This window comes from Nannospalax galili, unplaced genomic scaffold (assembly GCF_000622305.1).
Source record: "Nannospalax galili isolate Female #2095 unplaced genomic scaffold, S.galili_v1.0 scaffold52, whole genome shotgun sequence".
NCBI lineage: Eukaryota > Metazoa > Chordata > Mammalia > Rodentia > Spalacidae > Nannospalax > Nannospalax galili.
Genome location: NW_008334003.1, coordinates 1,544,886 through 1,565,665, shown reverse-complemented (window position 1 = coordinate 1,565,665; position 20,780 = coordinate 1,544,886). Strand labels below are relative to the sequence as shown.

The 20,780-nt window shown below is 38.9% G+C and overlaps 1 pseudogene; it reads right to left on the bottom strand.

The window, feature by feature from the left end:
• The window catches only part of LOC115069578, a 120,121-nt pseudogene extending 102,243 nt beyond the window's left edge, over positions 1-17,878 (bottom strand).
• Positions 17,879-20,780: the final 2,902 nt, after the last annotated feature.

Here is a 20,780-nt window from a genome sequence, read left to right as displayed (position 1 = left end):
TGGGCAAATTTAAATGGCTAAGTGGTTCCATGTTGAAGTAAACATTTCAAATTTTTTGTTTAACAAACATTGGAGTTGAGTGAAAGAAAGAATACAAAGCTAAAACACATGCAATGAATACAGGTTTCTGATAATATAATGTCTTATATGTTAGCTCTGAAGATCTCTGTATTTTTCTTGCAAGATTAAAACAAACCTGTCAGACAATTGTAGAAAAGATTTAGTTCACAATTGTTACTGCACTGTGACAAACTGATAGAAGACAGTAGATCTTTCATGGTACAGTTTTCACTTTCTCAAACAAAGGAGCAGGATCATAAATCTATTTGTATTATGTTGAACATCATACAGTTGTTGAAAGGGTCTGTATAATCACTGAATTGAATTAATTGTAAGTTTAATTGATTTAAATGCCATCAATAAATATAAATGAATACAAATTCAGAAATAAGTTTTATGTTGAGGGTTTACAAGGACATATGTCACAAGGTACAACTTTTTCAAGTTATTTTGTTTTCTCTTTGAAGTGCTGACAACTGCCTTCCCTGTCTACTGTAACTTCTCATCCCTTTCCTGATGGTGACTCTTTTTGCGTCTTATGACTATAGCATCTTGAGGGACACTGAATATTGCTTTCATGGTCTACTTTTTAGAGTTGTATTTGACTTGTGCAGATGACCTTTGGAATCCCATAGCTCTAACAATTTAAGTGCTATAATGTGAAAAATCAGTATCTGGCCTTGAGTGATCCACCAGGCTCCAGACATGTTTCTATAGTCCTTCCTTCTAGGTAAATAAGGTGAATTTTTCATATTACTAACTTGACATTTTAAATATTTTTAAAGCACAGAGATGAAGTAATCACTATTCCAAAGCAAGAGCCGGAAATGACCTGAATGGTCCATGGATGGATATATAATCTTAGACCCCTTGTTAAGATAGTTATCTGTGGTCTGACAGGTCCTTCAAAACATCAGTATAAATCTCTCTGGTACCTTAATGTGTGAAAACATAATATTTTGGATCTGTCATCAAACTAGGATGACTTTGAAAGGCAATCAAGGGAGGAGAGCTTCATTCCCATGTCCTTGAACTCCTGAATCCTCCTGGGTTGTTGATCTATTTAAATTCATAGTGCTTGGGCTATCATCAAAATACAATGACCTCCTCTGTCATTGAAAGCAAGCCACTATATTCAAGTAGAAATATGAATCTAGTTATGAAACTTTTGAGAGGCACAAATTAAAAGCAAAACATTTAAAAGAACAGCTAAAGGAGTGAAGAGAAGCTAACCTCTACTTTCTGCCTCTCACTTTGCTCCTCTTCAACATCTCTCCTCTCTTTCTCCAAAGATCTCAGTGTATCTATAGTGCACCAAGCCTGCTGATAGGAAATCCCTGCTAGGATCTACAAACTTCATGAACTGAGAAAACTGCTTTTATCTCTGTGAACCTCAATTTCTTTTCTTTGTCTCTCCCTTCCTCCTTTCCTTCTATAAAATGAAGCTAAGATGAATCATTTTAATATTATGATAGCAAAAAATATGATTATGTATTCAAAAGCGCAGTATTTAACAAACACCTCTTTTCCCATTTGTATTCAGCTACATATTCATTCAGGAAATCTTTACCACTACTGTGGTAATATTTATCAAGAGCTTACTATCTACCAGCCATCCTTCAGGAGTCATTTTACGTGCTTCTTCCTCAAACAAAGTATTTAATAACATCCTCAGTTACTATAATTTATTTTTCTTTATAGCATCATAAATACCTTTCCTCGTGTTGTAAATATATTCACATTTGTATTTGTCTATTTTACTCTCCTTTGAAAATGATAACTTCTTAAATATAATAGCCCATTTGACATATTGTTATGTCATACAGTTCTATTGAATTGCATTCAATCAAAGTAAAATGAACCAAAGTGAATTGAAAAATACTGAAAACCAACTGCAGACTGAAGGATAACATTTTAACACATAGAAACAAACATGAAAGTGGAACACATCATCTGATAATGAAATTTCAGAGTTTAAAATCAGTTGTTACTGAAAGCATTTTGATCTTCATCTCCATCCATCATTTTTCAGGCTAAATAAAATGATTAACAAAAAGGAAAATGTTTTGGAATCATTCCAATGAAAGGACACTGCCCCAGTTGACATCCTATAATTTCTTCAACCATTATGACATTGACTCATTAATTGACCTGACACTATTTCAACTTGATCAATATTATGCAGTTTTTATTTCTTCCTTTATGGTTTTTAGTAGCTTTTACTGAACTTATTCTTTGTATAATTTTATTAAGTAGGCCTGCAACTAGTGGGGCTACTTATGGCGCTTTCATGTATGCGCCATTTCACTTTATTGTGTCCATTCTGCGCTTCCACGGCCCTCTGCTACACCCACTCGTCTCTTCTTGCTGGTTCCCTGATTCCTCCTACAAAACTCTCATTTTCCTTTAGCCACATGTATTTCCCTCATTCAGTTTTCTTCCCCCCACCTCCATTAATATCTCGTCTTCACAAAAGTATGAGAAAAAAATACAATGTATGTTTTTCTGAGTCTGGCTTATTTGATTAATAATTTCCATCGGTATACAAATGCCTGCAATGTCATGATTTTATTTTTCTTCATAGTTAATTAAAACCCCATTATGAATATATACCACATTTTCTTTATCCATTTATGTTTTGATGAATGTGTAGATTAGATCCATTTCTTAGCTTTAGTAAATAGTGCAGTAAAATGTGAATGTGAAGGAAAATGGACAATATCTTGAATTAGCCAATAATGGTATACAGTGTTATATGGTAGATTTATTTTTAGTTTTGAGGAACCTCACACAGATTTCCACACTGGCTGTCCCACTTTACATTCTGGTGGGCTGTGTTAGTATTTTGCTTTCTCATGGGAGAGATGGTTCAGTGATTAAGAGTGCTGGTTACCCTTCCAGAAGATCTGGGTTTTCCCCAGCACCTACAAGTAATTCCAGTCCCAGAGATCTGATGCTTAATTCTGGTCTTTGCGGGCATTTCACACATATGTGTACTTACATGCATGCAGTCAAACCATTTTTAGACATAAAATGTTTTAAATCTAAATAAAAATGAATTTATAGGGGTTGGAGAGATGACTCGGAGTTTGAGAGCACTGACTGCACTTGTAGAGGACCTGGGATTGATTTCCAGTACCCACATGGTGGCTAACATCCATTCATAACTCTGGTTCCAGGGGATCGAACACCTTTTTCTGCCTCTGCAGGCATCGCATGACATGGGTGCATTTATACACATGCAGGCAATACACTCATACACATAGAATAAAAGTAATAACTAAAAACTTTTTTAAAAAGTTTCTGTACATCCTGACTGGCATCTGTTGTCGTCTATGTCCTTGATGATAGCCATTCTGACTGAGATGAGACGGAATTTTAAAATAGTTTTACTTTTTATTTCCTTAATGGCTAAAAATTTCAAACACACTTTTATTTATTGGCCATTTTTATTTCTTCCTCTGAAAGCTATCTCTTCATTAGTCCATTTATCAACTGGATCACTTGATTTTCTGGTGTTTAATTTTTTTATTGAGCTTTTAAAATTTCATACAATATTTCCCACTCACATCCAGACCCCTCCCCCATCCCTGCCTCACCCCATCCATGCCCCCCGAAACCCTATGCACTCTGTCATGCATGCTGAGTCCTATTCCTTCAGGTATTTGTACCCAAATATCCTTCAGTGTAAATGGGTCCACTGAAGTCTAGTCAGCCCATCCAGCGTTCGTATGTAAGTCATACTCTCCCTCACCCAGCAGCAACCAGTAGTATCAAGTAGTCCTCGATCTAGCCCTGACCCCTGACCTATTCCTCACCTCCTCTTTGGGCCCTTATTTAACTGAGCTGACATATGTCCAGCGTTGGATGCTACTGCTGCTGCAGGCACACATGAGCAAGCCTCCATTGGCCTGGAAGCCTCCACCCCATAGAACCAGCCCTGGTTCAAAGATCTTATGATCCTTCTGCCTCCTCTTCTGCAATGGTTCCTGAGCCGTGGGTGGGTGAGGTTCTATATAGGAGTCCCATCCTACACTCTACAGTCTCTCATTCTCCAAAACTTGGCCAGTTGAGACCTTCTGTGTGTAACACACTCTGATGTACATGGAAGCCTCAGTGATTCACTGATGAAAGTTGAGGGCTGCATTAGACCTCTCTCTACCCTTTATTCTGCTATGTTCTATGAGCCTTAGTTATAGAGATTTGACTGCAGATGTGTCACCTAGTCCTGGGCATCTCCCAGGTGTATGTTCTCTGGTGTTTAATTTTTGCAGTTATTTATATACTTAAGACATGAATCCCTTGTTGATATATGTTCAAGGAAGGTTTTTCTTTTCTATTCTGAAGGTAGTTTCTTTATTCTGGAACTCACCAGGTTGCCTTTGTTCTCAAAGAGATTCACCTGCCTGAACTACCACAGTCAGCTTTTTGCCTCAGTTCTGAGTGGATATTTTTCTTAATTCCTTTCTCAGAGTGTAATATAAATGTATACAAATGGCATTGTTTTTATATTGATTTTGAACTGCCAAAACTCACTCTGCTTATTTGATCTAGGAGTTTTCTAATAGAGTCTGTAGGGTCTGCAAATAGGGATATTGTAATCCCAGAAAGGCGTGATGTCCAGGGATTTAGAACCTGCAGAAACCATCAGAGACACTAGTGGAGAAGTAGTGTGATAGAACTGACAATGGAAGAAACAGAAGACTGCCTGTTGCCCTCAGAAGCCCAGTGTGACAGAAGTGGAAATGGCTGTAGCTTCCCACTCACATTCCTTTCAATTTTCTCCATGAGAAAGTACAGGAATCTTAGGAAAGCAGTTTCCAGAATCTTTAAGAGAATAATCCAAATAATTGATGAATTCTTCAACCTTCTAAAAGATTTTTCTTGCTCTTTAAATATGGGCCTTTTATGGTTTTTGCTAAGTTTAAAACAAGTTCAGAGTAGATTAATTTGATTAAAATGTTCATTGTGATGGTAAATCTTCATTGTAACTTCATGGATTTAAAGTCATCTGTGTGACAATCCTGGGCGTGTTTGTGAAGGCGCATCCAGAGACATTAAGCATTAAGAGTTAGACCTAACCTGCATGTGGGGAGTGCTGTCCCATAGGCTGGTGCTCTGCACTTAATAAGAAGGATAAAAGTAGAAAGTGAGCTGAGAACCAGCAAACCTGTCTCTTTGTTTCCTGACTAGACACGGTTTAATCCACCACCTCAAACTCCTGTTTCATGTTTTCATGCTATGGTGGACTACACCCTCAAACCACATACTGGCAAAACAAGTCAATTTACGGCTATTATTTCAAGTGATTTTACAAAGAACATTTTACTGTACATCTTCAGTTTAAGAAAGAATGGTCTTTCAGTTTCAATGAAACTAGATGATTAAATATCTTTCCTCAATACATATTTTTCTCAATACATATTTCTATTGAATTTTATGCATTTCATAACCAACTTGAAAGGAGGTTTCTCCTTTCTGGCACTGTTTCTTTTTATGCAGCCTTCAGGCATAAACATGCACTCGTTTTCAAATATTGTATATAAATATATATTCTTCAATAGTTTGTTGAGATAAATGTTTCCGTATGGTTTTTCACACCACATAGGCAATATTTATCTTTCCTATTTTCCTGTCTAACCTCCCTTCTCCCTCTCCAGTTAAAGTACCTTCATTTTCCCCTTGATAATACCTTGCATCTGATTTTCCCCCACATTTGAGCTCCCTCTTACCCTGTACCCGCATGATTCCTTGTATATCCTTCTCTCTTTCTTTCACTCTTGGTAACACCTTTTTTCTACTATCCCCCTCTTTCAGAATCTTTCTTTGTCTTTTCCTCCATGGTTCCCAAGGTTAAATCAGGATATACACTCACATATAAGTGTTTGGTGCTAAGATCCACAAATGAGAGGGAACATATGTCACTTTTTTTTTTCTGAGTCTTTCTTGGTTCATTCAGTATAATAGTTTCTAGCTCTACTCATTTACCTGCAAATTTCATGATTTCATCTGTCTTTATCACTGTGTATATTACTACATTTTTGTTATCCATTCATCAGCTGATGGACATTTAGGTTGTTTTTTGATTTCTTAGCTATTATGAAAAGAGCAGCAACAAACATGGATGGAGAAGCATCTCTGCAGTAGGATGAGTCCACTGTATATATTACAAGGAGTGGTATCGCTGGATCATGTGGTAAATTCCTTTTGTTTTTTAATTTTTTTATTTGTTTGGTTTTTCTTTGTTTGTTTTTGGTTTTTTATGCTTCTTCCTCAAATATAACTTTTTTGTTTGTTGATTTTTATGTGTATATTTCATACAGAACATCCCAAACAACATTATTCATCTATATGCCCACATCCCAAATGGCACCTTCCCATAGCACTCCCCCCACAGGAGCCCAAATACTCTGTAATCTCTGTTACTGTCCACTGTGTTGTTGCCCCCTACCCAACCGTTCTCCAGTGCTTGTCCATTCTCTGAATCTAGTCAGCCTATGTGGAGTTCCTTGTTTTAGGAAGATCAGATCTTCGTCATCTAGCAGCAATCAGTTACGAATATTCCTTTAGATAAGATTGTGGTTTGCTGTTCATTTTCCCAATTCTATGCTGGGTTACTGTCTGGGAGTCTCTTGGACCACCCTGGCCAGCAACTCGAAGGAATCTCCTGTCTGGTACTGTTTCTTGTTATGTAGCTTTTAGCTATACACATTGACTCTTAAAAATTATATTAATCCCTTTAATCTTTGGTTATACTTTCCTTTTGGGTGTTTAAGACCCCACAGTTGGCCTAGATAAACCAATTTATTTTTACTCTTAAGGTCATTTGAGGATCTGTTCCTCAGGGACCACATGGGCTTGGGAGGAGCCCCTGGCTCCTTTCTTTTACCAGTTCCATCTATGTGAAGATAAGTCAGAGGTCCTGTTCAACCATGTCTTGCTTCACTTGGAAGCATGAATGATATGTTTCCTCTAAGTTGACCCTCCTCTTTGGAGACCAGACACTAGTTCAAGTCCATCTGGTGGGGTTTCTATGCCTTCTTGATGACGAGAACAGGTGATGTACCACAGTTACAGGACATTTTAAAAGATGCTCATACTCCCCTGGAGCTTAGTCGATCTAGGAGGGCAAGGAGCAATAACTGACCTTTATGTCCCTCTGATCAAATTAGTATAGGACTCAAAGTATGGCAGTTAGACATTCAAGAAGGTTAGTACCACCAATCTGGTACTTTTAATTGCCATGTATTATGTAGATAAAGCTTGAACAAAGACCAAATGTTCTCAGATAGACCTTTCCTAGACCTGTATTATATTCCTTGAGCTAGTTGTATGTATAATTTGTCAGTAGGTCATTTGATTAATATGGTTCCCTCTGGTTTTTAAGACTAGCTAGGCGTTATTTATCTCTCTCATTGTCTAACACTTCCACCGTGGTTTCCTCATTTAAAGTGTCCCCATTTTTCCCATTCCTCCCTTAATAATAACCTTCTCCTATGGTCCCACCTCTCTTGAGCTCCTTCTTTCCCTTTATCCCCAAGGTTCCTTATATAACCCTTCCTCCTCCATCCCCTTAAAATAACCCCTCTTTTATCCATATCTCCCTTATTAAGGCCTGTTTTCTATGTTTTCTCTTTCAGATTCCTTCTTTTCCTTTACCTCCCTGGTTCCTTTTCATTATCCTGGTTCCTGTAGTTATGTCTGGATACATATTCACTTATAAGGATTTGGTGCTAGAGTCCACATATGAGGGAGAACATATGTCGTTTTTATTTCTGAGTCTGTGTTACTTCACTTAGTATAACAGTTTCTAGTTCCATCCATTTACCTGTAAATTTCACGATTTCTTCTTTCTTAGAACTCATCCTATTGCAGAGACACTTGTACATCCATGTTTGTTGCTGCTCTTTTCACAATAACTAAGAGATTGATGCAACCTAAGTGTCCCTCAACTGACGAGTGGGTAATGAAAATGTGGTTCATTTATACGATGGAGTTTTACTCAGATTTTTAAGTTTTTTTAAGAGTTCTCCACATGCTTTCCTTAGTGGTTGCATGAATTTGTATTCCCAGCAAAAGTGAATGAATGTTTCCATTTCACCACATCCTTGCTGAAATCTTTTTTTTTCCCTCACTAAGATGAAATCTTAAAGTGGTAATTTCCCTAATTACTAAGGATGTTGAACACTTTTCAAAGTGTTTCTTAGCCATTTTTTATTTCTTCTTTTGAGAACTCTCTGCCCTTAGCTTATCTTTTGAGTCATTTGTTTTCTCGATTCTTTGTTTTTAGTTCTTTGTGTATTCTTAATATTAATCCTCTGTCAGATGTGTAGCTGGTTAAGATTTTCTCCCAGTCTGTTGGTTTCCTCTTCATTCTCTTGGTTGTTTCTGCTGCTGTACAGAAGCCTTTTAATTTAATGAGGTTCTGCTTGTCGATTTTTCACCTTAATTCCTGAGTAATTGATGTCTGATTTAGAAAGTTCTTTCCTACACCTATATTTTGTGGGATACTGCCTATGTTTTCTTCTAACAGTATCAGAGTTTCAGGTTTCATATTGAGGTCTTTGATTCACTTAGATTTGACAGGGTCAAAGATAAAATTCTAATTTCAATCTTCTTCATTTGGAAATCCAGTTTTGCCAGAACCATTTCTTGGAGATGGTGTTTTTCCTCCGCTGTGTGTTCTTGTTGCCTTTGTCAAATATTAGTGGGCTGAAATTGCATGTGCTCATGTTTGCATCTTCTATAATTATTATTTTTGTGCCACAACCATGCTGTTTTTATGACTATAGCTCTGTGATATAGTTTGAGATCTGGTATGGTAATCCTCCCTGCATACTCCTTTTTTGCTCCAAATTGCTTTGGTTATCTGGGATCTTTTGTGAGTCCATATGAATTTTAGGATTTTTTTTAATTATATGAAGGATATCATGGGGCTTTTGATTGGGATTGCATTGAATCTATAAATTGCTTAGGATGGTCATTTTCACAATATTAATTCTGCCAATCCATGAGCTATGAGGTCTGTCCATTCCTTTGTGTCTGTCTCAATCTCTTTCTTCAAAGATTTAAAATTTTCATTGTAGAAATCCTTTAAAATCCTTGGCTAGCTTTATTCTTAGATTTTTTTTTTTTTAGGCTGTAGAGTATGGGATGGTTTCCATGAATGCTTTCTCTGACTGCTTGTTATATATTTTATGTAAGACTTTAAAGAATGATTCAATTAGTTGTTGGAAGAAGAAGAGTTAGTTTTCTTTAAGGGTGTGACTTCTGGTAGCTGGAGCAAGTTTCAGGGCAGGTTGCACATTTAAACGTATTTTGGAAACACAAATTAGACTCAATGGGGAAAAAAGGGAAAAGAATAGGAAGTTCATGGGTAAGGAAGTGGTGATGAAGGAGGAGTTCCGGGAGGAGAGAATGGGATCAAAATATACTGTATGAAGTTCTCAAAGTACTAAAATGTTTAAAATGCTTAGCACTCATCAAATATAGTACTGTTTAAGAAATAGCCAAAACCATTTCTGTAAGGTATAGCTTCTAAACACTGCTTAGCCATTGAAAATTAACAATCTAGATTAATTTTTCAAAATTTCTAAATCAGTTTGTGACTTTTACTATTTTGCTTCTTTTTCTCCTTGAAGAAAGGACACACATAAGATGTACAATTAACACATTTTTGCAAGTACACGGAATTTATAAAGGCATAGCCTGCATACTAGAAGCCCTCTCAGGCAATTTTCAGCTACTGTCTACCTCTCCAAAGAGAACTGCTGTGCCACATGTCATTACCAAGTAGTTCTCCCACTGGGAGATCACGTGAAAACTGCGCTAAAGTGAGTGAGCCTTCTTTCTGCCTTTTAAGTCCAATAATGTGTTTGCAAGAGTTATCTGCATTATTGAACTTATCTGCACTTTTGTTTTGCTCCTATATTATATTTCAAACAGCTATTCTGCATGTGTTTTTATCCATTCTAATTGGGTGGAGGATTTTATTCAGTTCTTAGCTATCATGAAGAAAGCTTGTATGAACCTTTCTATGCATACTTTAGTGTAACTTTCACTCATTTTTTGTAGCTACACATATAATAGTAAACTCACTCTATCTTAACGGAAAGTTTGAACTCCAACAGTACTGAACATTTTTGTTGCATATTTTCTCTAATGGAATTGCTCAAATTTTCATTTATATTAGCTATATTCTAGTAGTTCCACAACCTTGCTAATACATAGTGTTTTAAGGCCTTTTATTTTAGCTTCTATTTCTTAAAACAATAATCACCACTGCTTCTGTAAAGTACATAAGTGCCATACAGACAATATTATCTCATAATGACTAGATTTTTTAAAAAAGTGTCACTTAAATGAGAGCAGACATCTATCACATATTTACTAATGACCAGGTATTTATCATCTGCATGCACTTTGTAAGTGATCTAAACTACATATGTAATAAAAAGCACAGTAAGCAGTAACCAGAATTGTATTTATTGAATTCTTAGGGAGAAACATTGAGACAGATACTTCTCTAAACATAACTTGTTTTAACTAATCTAATTTTATGGAAAACTATAAATAGAAAACTATCAGCACAGAGGAATTTTATCACTTTCCAAAAGTCACACAACAAGCACATCAAACCAATGTGTCTTTTTAAAAAATATTTTTATTTATTATTTTTATTTTATGTTTATGAGTGTATTGCCTGCATGTATGTAAGTGCACCCATGTCTTGGGTATAGGATTCCTCTGGAACTGGAGTTAAGGACAGTTCGTAGCCACCATGTGGGTGCTGGGAATTGAACCCAGGTCCTCTGCAAGAGCAGTCAGTGCTCTTAACCACTAAGCCATCTCTCCAGCCCCAGTATTAAATCTCTTTTATACAGAACCTCAGTTCTAATTTTCTTCATGTGCAATTCCTTATTAAAACATAAACCCAAAAACATAAAAAGAAAAAAGTAAATAAAACATAAACATAGCATGGATGGGGAGGTGTGCAAGAAACCAACCACATTCTTCGATGAGGATCTACTACAGTAGAATGGGAGTGGGAGCATCAGCTATCTTTAGGATATGATGCCTGGTAGATTGACCAGACAACAAGAGATGGACCCACATCCAAGAGCTTTTGGGGAACACAAATTGGACTTGATAGGCCAGTAAAAAAGAAAAATAATAATAGAAGACTTGAACTTGGGGAGAGTAGTAGAGTGGCAGTGGAGAGAGGGGAGGATGCCTGGATGTGATCAGAATACTTTTAATGAAACCCTCAGGGAATCAGTAAATATACCTAAATATATTATACATTGCATACCCTTTGTTTGATGTTGCATATTGTAATTACTGTTCAGATATTTTAAGTAATTTTTCCACCTTGTCACACTAAATGAAGTATGCGTCATATCTGTGCTTAGCAACTTTTAACCACATGTAGCTGTGTCCTCCTTTGAAGTCATGGAGGTCCTCATAGTATCTACTACACACTCAAAGTTGACTTAAGGAAAAATAAGATTTTATTTAACTAGGTGATTAACTAAGAATCTATACATACAACATAGTGGAAGATAGGAAGGAGAGAATGAAAGGAAACAAGCTTTTATATCGTACCTACCACGATTTAGGTTAAACATGGCATCTAATGAGTTACTAAGCTGCGGTCTTCAGAAGTTACTGTCTACAGTCTAAGTTGAGAATTTCGAATCCACACTAAAGCTTAAAGGAAACAAATCATTGATATAGTTTATAATTGATATGGATGCACTCAACCTGCAGTCAACACCGTCATGCACCCCAGAATAACTTATGCATATGTTCCAGTCTAAAGTCATAATCTTACTTAAAATGTAATGAGAATATTTTTGAGATTTATTTTTGTAACCTGAATGAATGGTTTTCAAGCATTAACTTTGTAGATGAGAGTGTCTTGTTACAATGCCCCAAAGGGTAGGCATGCCCTCCAGGGGAACAGGTTAAAAAGATGACATCGCTACATATTCCTTTTGATAATGCTTTTTGAGAATTAATATTGATTTTCAATCTGATTGGATTAAGACCTGCCTAGGAAGGCACAGGTCTCGGTTTATTTGTGATGGTCTTTCCAGAGACGACTCGTGATGCTTCTGGCATAGTGAATCAATTTATCCCTGATGCATTATTGAGAAATGGAGAAATGTAGGAAGAGAGACATTTGGAGGAATGTGCTACTGGAACAAGATTCTTTGGACTGTGACTTCCAGCTTCCTTCTCTCTGCCTCTTGTCTGCTGTGAAGAGGTTCTTCCTCCATGGCCTTTGCCATAATGATCCGCTGTGTAACTGAGCCATAAACATAGAGCCAAATGGTCATGAACTGAAACCTCTTGAACGCTGAGCTAAAAATGTAGTTCCCTTAAGTTGTTATTATGAGGAATTTAAACACTAGAAACTGGAAAAGCAGAGCACATGTTTCTGGCATGCTAGAGAAATACTACTTTCAAAGTCTACATGAATCTACTGTAGATGAGTCTAATTCCATTTTTGATGTTTAGAAATCAAACTAAGTCATTGAACCCTTAGTCCCTTCTTATATGCTGATGATTAAATGAGAAAATAGTGGCAAACCAATATAAAAACTTTAAAAAAAGGTTAAATGATTTAGTGGCTATATTAGAATTTCCACACTGTTATACTAACTAAAAATTTTCTATCATCATCTGTGTTTTTAGCCACCCTTCTTTCTGACCCTTAACAAATGTTATTGGTCTCTGGAATATGAGTCCAGGATCAGGAAGATGTCTATCAGACCCAAGAAAATACAGAGAGTCAAAATGAAATTATCTTCTGCCTCACAAAGCAGTTACTGAGGAAGTAAACAATCTCCTGGATACAGCAGTTCACTGAAAGAGCTACCGGCATATATTCATAAAAACAAGCAAACAAAAAAACCCAATGTTTTCCTTGCCACTCAGGCATCTAGATTCAGATGATTTACAAACTGATAAACATTTTCTATAAGTGTTCCAAATGACTTGGGCCCACAGAATTACTGGATACCTATATAAAATAGTTTTCTTTTTCTTGCTCAATAAAGTCAGATATCCCAGAGTGATAATGCGCTCTCTGCCAGTAGTAGAGATTTAAATTTTTTTCTCTCACCATTATCCCTTACAACTCCATAATCCTAAGCACCAGGGGTGTAACTGAGCAATTAAGTTTCTGACAATGGTATAAATCTAGGCTTGTTAAAACAAGGATTATGAATATCCCCTTGTGCTATCACCCTGACCTCACTTCCCTGAAGTACAGTAGGACATAGACCTATAATTTTGTGGTTGGTAAAAGGCAGAAAGACAACATGATGGAGGAAGGAAGGGAGGGAGAGAGAGAGAGGAAGGGAGGGGAGACAGAGAATTAAACAGATCCTAAGAGTCTCATAAAGGGAAATGTATTAATCACGCTTTAAATAGTTGAGAAAATGTGTTTTATTTTAAAACCAATAACTGCAACAATATTATAATGACTCCAAGATGATGTTATGTTCATAACAGACTGGCAATTAAAATTCCAGAATTCAATTTCAGAACTCTCTCTCTCTCTCTCTCTCTCTCTCTCTCTCTCTCTCTCTCTCTCTCTCTCTCTCTCTGCTAACTGCTCTCTATGGATTTCTGTGATAGAAAAAAATCTCCAGAATTAGATTTAGGATCATCTTCTATCTTGGAGGCAGTGTCATTGCTGAAATATAGCTCACTCATAGGCAAAAAGCCAGATAAATCTGACAGTCCTCAAGATAATGGCAATGTCCTGGAGAACATCAACTAATTCTGAAGAGATTTCATTTGCAAACTAAGCTTAGTCACTGACAAACTGTGAGACTTGAGCTAGTCTCAAGTTCCTTAGACCTCAGTGTCCTCTCTGAAACCTAATTAGTCATGCCCACAGGACTGGACTCATATGCTTGTTCCATCAAGGCAAGTGGTCATTCATTCATAGCAATGCACTCAAGTGGTAGAATAATTAACTTAGGCATCTGCATACTTATTTTAATAACCATATTGACTATTAAGTATATCTTAAATATGTTAAGTGTAAGACACCAAGACCTGACTAAATGATAACCATTTCCTTTACTATGTATCAACTCTTTGAATTTACTTGTGTTAGGTGGTTAGCAGTATTTTGGTGAGGAAATGAATCAAACACACACACACACACACACACACACACACACACACACACACACTCACACTCACACACGAGAATAAGATGATTTTAGAATCAACCACTTAGGATGCATATTGCTACAAGCTAATTATTTAGCCCATGATTTTACCGCCATCTAATTTTTTTCATGTTTTCTCGCACTGCAGAATTAGATTATTAATAGGATTAATGAAGCAGAGAAGCCTGGCAGTGTATCTGAGCAATTAAGGCCCTTCATTCAGAGGAATAAAACCTGTCTCCTTTCCGCCTGGAAGAACAATTTTATAGTTTACTGAAGAAGCAAGATTCTGGCTCAACTGTGGCTTTTCTTAACTGTCTCTACATCTTCCTTTTTTATGGAAAGATCACAAATCATTATTATCTGGACACAGCCACATTAAGTACTCTCTACAAGCAGAAATGCTGTTCGCAGTCACATCAGTGAGCACAGACTCTGTCACCAGCACTCTGCATTGTACTTGTCATCAGAGTTTTTCTCCTTTCCCTCCTTCTAAACATGAAGCCAACAAGGTACCATCCAGGGATGGGCATGTTTTTCATTTGATTCTACGAGTTCCATTTATTCCTTGCAGATGAAGTTACCTCCTTACCAGAGTCTTGGACTATCAGATCTTTACATTTACTAAACATACTGTTTTTGGTATCTGTACTAGCAAGAATTAAAAAAAAATGAATTTGCCTCCTTTAACTTTGCAATTTATCATTTATGTTTATCGGACAAGCACATTTTTGGAAAATATATAAACTTCTATATTCACTAACATAAAGAGGATCTAGAAAACTATAAAAGAAGCTCTGAAGAGTACTTAATTCATACATGGATTGTAATGTCAGAGACAAAGTTAATCAACGTGGAATTCTTCAAACTCAACATGCTGAAAGAGTAATGTTGCAGTCATGTGCAAAGAATGCCTCAGAAAATGGTGAGGAGTTCTTTTTGCCCTCTGAGCACATCATGAAATGAAACAGATTTAAGGAGCAAAGTGAAGATGTGGTTATGGTGGTTGTATCCGGATGGTATCTGAAAGTTACCTTTGGATGAACTACAGTCATAAATATTCTTTTTTTAACCCATTATGATTTATTCTCTACAATACTTCATTAAAGAGTTTGATGATTTGCACTCACAAGTTATATAGCCAAGAGGAAACCAAGTAGACTACAAAGAATTGGTCTGAAGTCTTTGCACTGAAGGCTATACAGTCTCTTGCTTCAGAGAAATAAAAGGAAAACAACAAAAATTCAAAACGAACATGTAGCTTCCTAGGCTTCAGAAATCTCAGTAGAAAATAATATTGCCAGTGAAACTGTATTAACATATCATAGAAAACAGATCTTGTGCAAAATATTAAAATTAACACCCAGGACTTCTTTTGTATAGATGATTTTTTTATTATAAACTGTAAAATATATGTAATGCCTCAACTACAAACCTTTCACATGGATAGGGTCTAACAGGAGTTGACTATTATAAAACAAAAAAATTTTAAGAACCTCACAGTGGAAACAACCCAACATGACAAACTCAAGTGATCAATGACATTCTCTTTTAGCTCAGGTAAAACAAGGACAGTTCATAATTACAGAGAATGTCCTAGCTGTGGGTATGATGAGACCATCCAACTTTCAAGTCCAAAAGGCACTCACAGCTAGGGATGAAACAAACTCCAAGCCAGCAGAGTTGGGCTGCTTCTTTGACAACAGTGGAGGCCTCTGGTTCAGCACAGTGGCCCAAGGTCAAAGGAAACACCAGGCAGGAAAATATTCCCTTTCCACTACCCACCATTTACTTGGCCTGTACTAGCCACCCTCATCACTACTTTGGTCAATGTGTGGAAGGCAGTTCCAGTTCAAAGTGCTATCTCCCTATGCAAAGCCAACATGTGGACAATCCACACTTGGTATGTTTTTCCTGAGAGCCACCTACCACACGTTTCCATGAGGTGACCATGACCTTGCACTTCCAGACTGCTTTCTGAAGGAGTGGGCCCCAGCCAGGACAGACACCAACACAGCCAATTTTTTCTGGACCAAAGAGTTTCCCTTGCCTGACTCCCAAGGCCCCTTGACAAGACAGAAGAACTCAGTGTTTCCACTGCTGGACTTATGTGAGAGTATGACAAAATGTGCAGGGAGTAAGGCTTCTTCACTCCGAAACCACTGAGCCCACTTCAGTGTGGTGCTGGGCTTTGCCAGCCCGATTCTTGTGCACTGATTTTTTCCCCCCTTATTTATTGGGTTTTAAAATTTTCTATTCATTTTCTTAAATAGCAAGTCTTCTACCCACCTTCAATAAAATAAAATACATGCTATACGTTGGGGAAGACAGATAGGGCTACATTTCTACAAGACTAAGAGGCTTGAGGAGCATGGCACTGTACATGCTGCATGACCTGTCTCACTAAGTGTGCTCAGGGGTGAAGTTTAGCACCATTTTTTTTTTTGCCTTTTGTTTTTTAAATCTTTAGAAATTAAACACAACTTTTAACATAGAATACTTGAACAGTAATGAGTATAGCCCTATGTATCAATACTGTTGTACAAATTGGAGGTGGGTGGCTCAGTCCAGAGCTGATCACCTGACATCAATCCATGGGACCTGAGAACACCTGCTGTCATACCTGCCTGTAACATGACCTTCACTACCCTCAGTGGCAGGAATCCATGAGACCCTTTCACATTCCTGTACATGAAGGAACCCAACCTGGCAGTGAGGGGGGGGTGAACCCCAGGCACTCTCATATCACTGGCACCTCCCTCATCAATCCTAGGTCCTCACTGGTAACACAAACCTCCAACTGCGCAGGAACTTGAGAGGGTGACACCTAGAGTAGCATACGGAAGTGTCCCCATTCCCCCCTCTTCACTCCTGGAAGAGGAAAAAAAAATCTTTTGAATATTTTCTCTTTTTGGAAATCCACACCATTACCACATCAACTGTGAAAAAGAAATTCAATCATGTTCACTGGGTTGACACCCGACCCACCTTAGTTTTCTAAGCATGTTTCTGGAAATCTGCGTATCATCCTCAGGATCCGTTCTTCCAGCTGACCACCTCTTCCTGTGAATCGCCTCAGCAGTGCCTTTGACACAGAGCTTTCAGACCATCTCCAAGTTCCCTAGTACTGTAAATTTTGCCACTAAGCAAGTGAAGGATACACAAGGGAGGATTTGCTGACAGCTATTCAGAAGTGAGTAATGACAGGAAAGGAATGTCACACCAGAGTTTAAATGAACAACTGTGAGCAATTTGAGCATGTGCCCTGGTGGGCTGAAGACTCCCAGCATGGTAGACAAGATAAAGATTCACCTCTTTTTATTACACAGCTTTGTTCTAAAGTCTAATTGAGGACTGAAATATCAAGTGTTCCCACCTCTACAGGAAAATCAAAAAAAGGAATTCTTCTACTTACAGGTCTTTCAGGATATTTGCCTATGAAGAAAATGAGCTCAGAGACTGGATGCAATGTGTCCTAAAGCCCAACTCAATCCCAACTGCCTGTTTACACATCTGTGCTTCTGAGAACCAAGATCCAGCTACATAGGCACTACTACCTTCCGGTTGAGGTAGCCTGGTGGTGTGGAAGAGGCCTCTCCTTTCACACCTGCTAATGGTGATGACATCAGGACCTATGCCGGCATCTCCACGCCATTCCTCAGCAGGCTATATCACAGGGCTGTGTTCAACACCAGGAGACTTGATGCAGAAAGAGTACCAGGAAATCCTGCCAAGTGGGGCAAGTATTAAAACCTTCACAGCTTACTGTGCAAGGGGATGGGCAATGTCATCCACAGGGCTTCCAATTTTGGTGAGGGTCTGTTGTCCAGGAGCCTTGAAGGGCTCATGGTGTCCGCATTCGACCCTAATATGGTGTTTGCTTATGAAGCATGGAGGTTATGATCAATTCTTGGTACCAATAAACAGGAAATTTTAAAAAAGAAATTTACAACAACCTAAAAATGGTTCATGTTGGTCTCCGTTGCCCAGACTGCCAGAGGAGTACACCTACTTCATCTGGGAAGGCTGTGGGGGTTGGGGAAGGAAGCCTCCATGATCAATCCAAGCCTTCAGTGTGCACCCAACACACGTGGGAAATCACCAGACAAGGGTCTTTTGAAACCACAGTCTTTCTCACTGGTCATGGAGGAGCCCCGATCCAAAGGAACCCCAGATGGAGGAAAGGCTTGGGCTCCTCAAGTTCTGTTGCATTCAATGTAACCCCCACCCCTCAGTCAGCAAGAGGCAGACTTGGCAACAGAAGCTTGCATCATAAAATGGTGCAGTAATAGAAGTAACTGGACCAGGAAGAGGAGGCATCTGCTCCAATAATGTCATAGCCATTGGTGGCAACATGGGGGGTGGGACTGAATGCAGCTGTGTGTCAGGAGTAACATTGCAGAGGGGCGGGGCATGGAGAGTACCGTTCTGGAAACAGTGCTGTCGAGAAGCAATATACTTGGCATAACTGATTGTCACCTTCTCACTTCGATACCTGGTGAGTTTGATCGATTTTGTGAATTCACTGGTAATTGGAGCCGTGAAGCCACCTTTTCTGAGCAAGGAGTCTGTTGTCTGTGTCTGATCCCAGTCTTGTTCCTTAGCCACCTCAGGTGAGTATGTGGCTGTGCGCTTGACACCCTTTTCATTGATGAATTCAATCCGAATCCCACGCACCCCTACCTCCCAGTCCAGGTAATCATTGGCATCTTCAAAGTTAGTAGGGAGGAAGACAGAGCAGAGAAGTTTGGGCAGCTCCTCGTGGGTCAAGGGGGGAAATGGCTGTCCTTAAGTGCACTGGTTAACGTGTATTCCCTGAGTCCTGAATGCAGATTCATGGCTGAAAAGGTCCCAATGCAGCCACGAAGCCGCTTGTCCCACCCTGTCTTCCAGGTCACAAAGAGTGGACAGGGGTCACTGGTGAATCTAGGAAGTCGTGGCTGTGGGAAGCCGTAGAGGTGACGGTAGTACATCAAAGCAGTAGCAGCACATCTCTGCGGTCACCACCAGGTTTTTAGTGGTGGTGGGAATTCCATTGGGCGGGGAGAGAGGGCTCAGCGCTCCGGATGCAGATTCATTCGTGTGATGGGAGAGTTTCCAGTCCCAGAGTTAAGTCCCATACGTTCTCCCGTCCACTGTTGCTGTCCACATGCTGGTGGTTTTGAAGAGCCAGGGACAGTTGTGGACTGGTTCCCGTGACTGTGTGTTCCACTTCCAGATAATTTGAGCTTCTTGACCCCACAACAGCCTGCCGCCAACTTAGGCTCAAGCGGAGGAACACAACGTTTTTCCCATCCTGATTGGGTGCTTGTGGCCTGGGGTGCTGCAGAACCCTCACTGTTATGCTTGTCCTAAGTCCACAACAGATGTCCCAATTTACTCTTATTTTACCTTGTATGTCACTGGGGGCTTAGGACACATGTCAGATGAAATAGTAGGACTGTCTCTACAGAGGTAGCATTTCAAACATGCCAGCAGGTCCATGACTTTCTGACTCTAGAGTCTGAAAGCAGAAAATCCGTAACCCTAGGGGAAACAGCTAGAATGGAGGAGAGCTATTCTGTCTCTGGAATGAATCTTCTTCCTCCCAGTTCCATTCCTTCCTGCAGTACCTTTCTCCTGGCCCAGACGCGGCCAGGCGAACAGGACCTCTCGCGCTTTGCCTCTTCTTCCTTCTGCTTCACGGAGCCATGTGTCTGGGTGGAGGCGGCTGAGAGAAGCAAAGGGCCAGGGCAGGCGGGGACGCGCGATGGAGCGGACTGGATGGGCAGAGGAGGAAAGTCATAGATATTCTTGAGTATGTTCTGTGGCCTATGAATTTCTCGGATCACTAAAAAGTCCTGTGAATGCAGTATGGATCAGGGTGGGGAAAATAAGAACAGAAGGACAAGACAGGGAGGAAGAAAGAAAAGGCTTAGATGGTGGGAAAGAAAGAAATAGACCCAAGATTTACCTGCAGAAAAAAAATGTCCAGTGCTTCCTGGGGATAGATGAGAAGATAGCCAAATGTGCATAGACCCTAAGCGCTCCCTCTGGTCCATATCAGTGAGTAAGTCACCCTGAACACCCTTACCTAATCCACTAGTAATAACTACTTCTAATCTCTGAAAAATCCAGCAGCCCAGTTTACTGTAATACAAAACACCATACACTAACAAGAAAATGAAGGTCTTTCTCACGTCTTAGGTGGATAAGAGCTTGTGACATAGAAAGTTATGTCAACATTAAAAAAGCTCACACAAACTGTGTTTATACATTTATCTGTTTATAACAGCCCTGGACAGAAGATGTGCCTGTGGAAAGCACAGTGTCTGAAACTACCAATCAAAAAGTAGTGTCATTGAAACCTTTCTCCTCTGCTAAAGATAAATAGGCAATTCAATACCAACTCCATAATGACCACATATTTTCAGTCACAGCAGGTCGCTGCCTAGTCCCTGCAGGAAAATGACAAATGAATGCTGTTTAATATTTTGCTTGAACAGTTTTTTCTTTCAGAAAGCTATTTGCAATATGATAATGAGACGA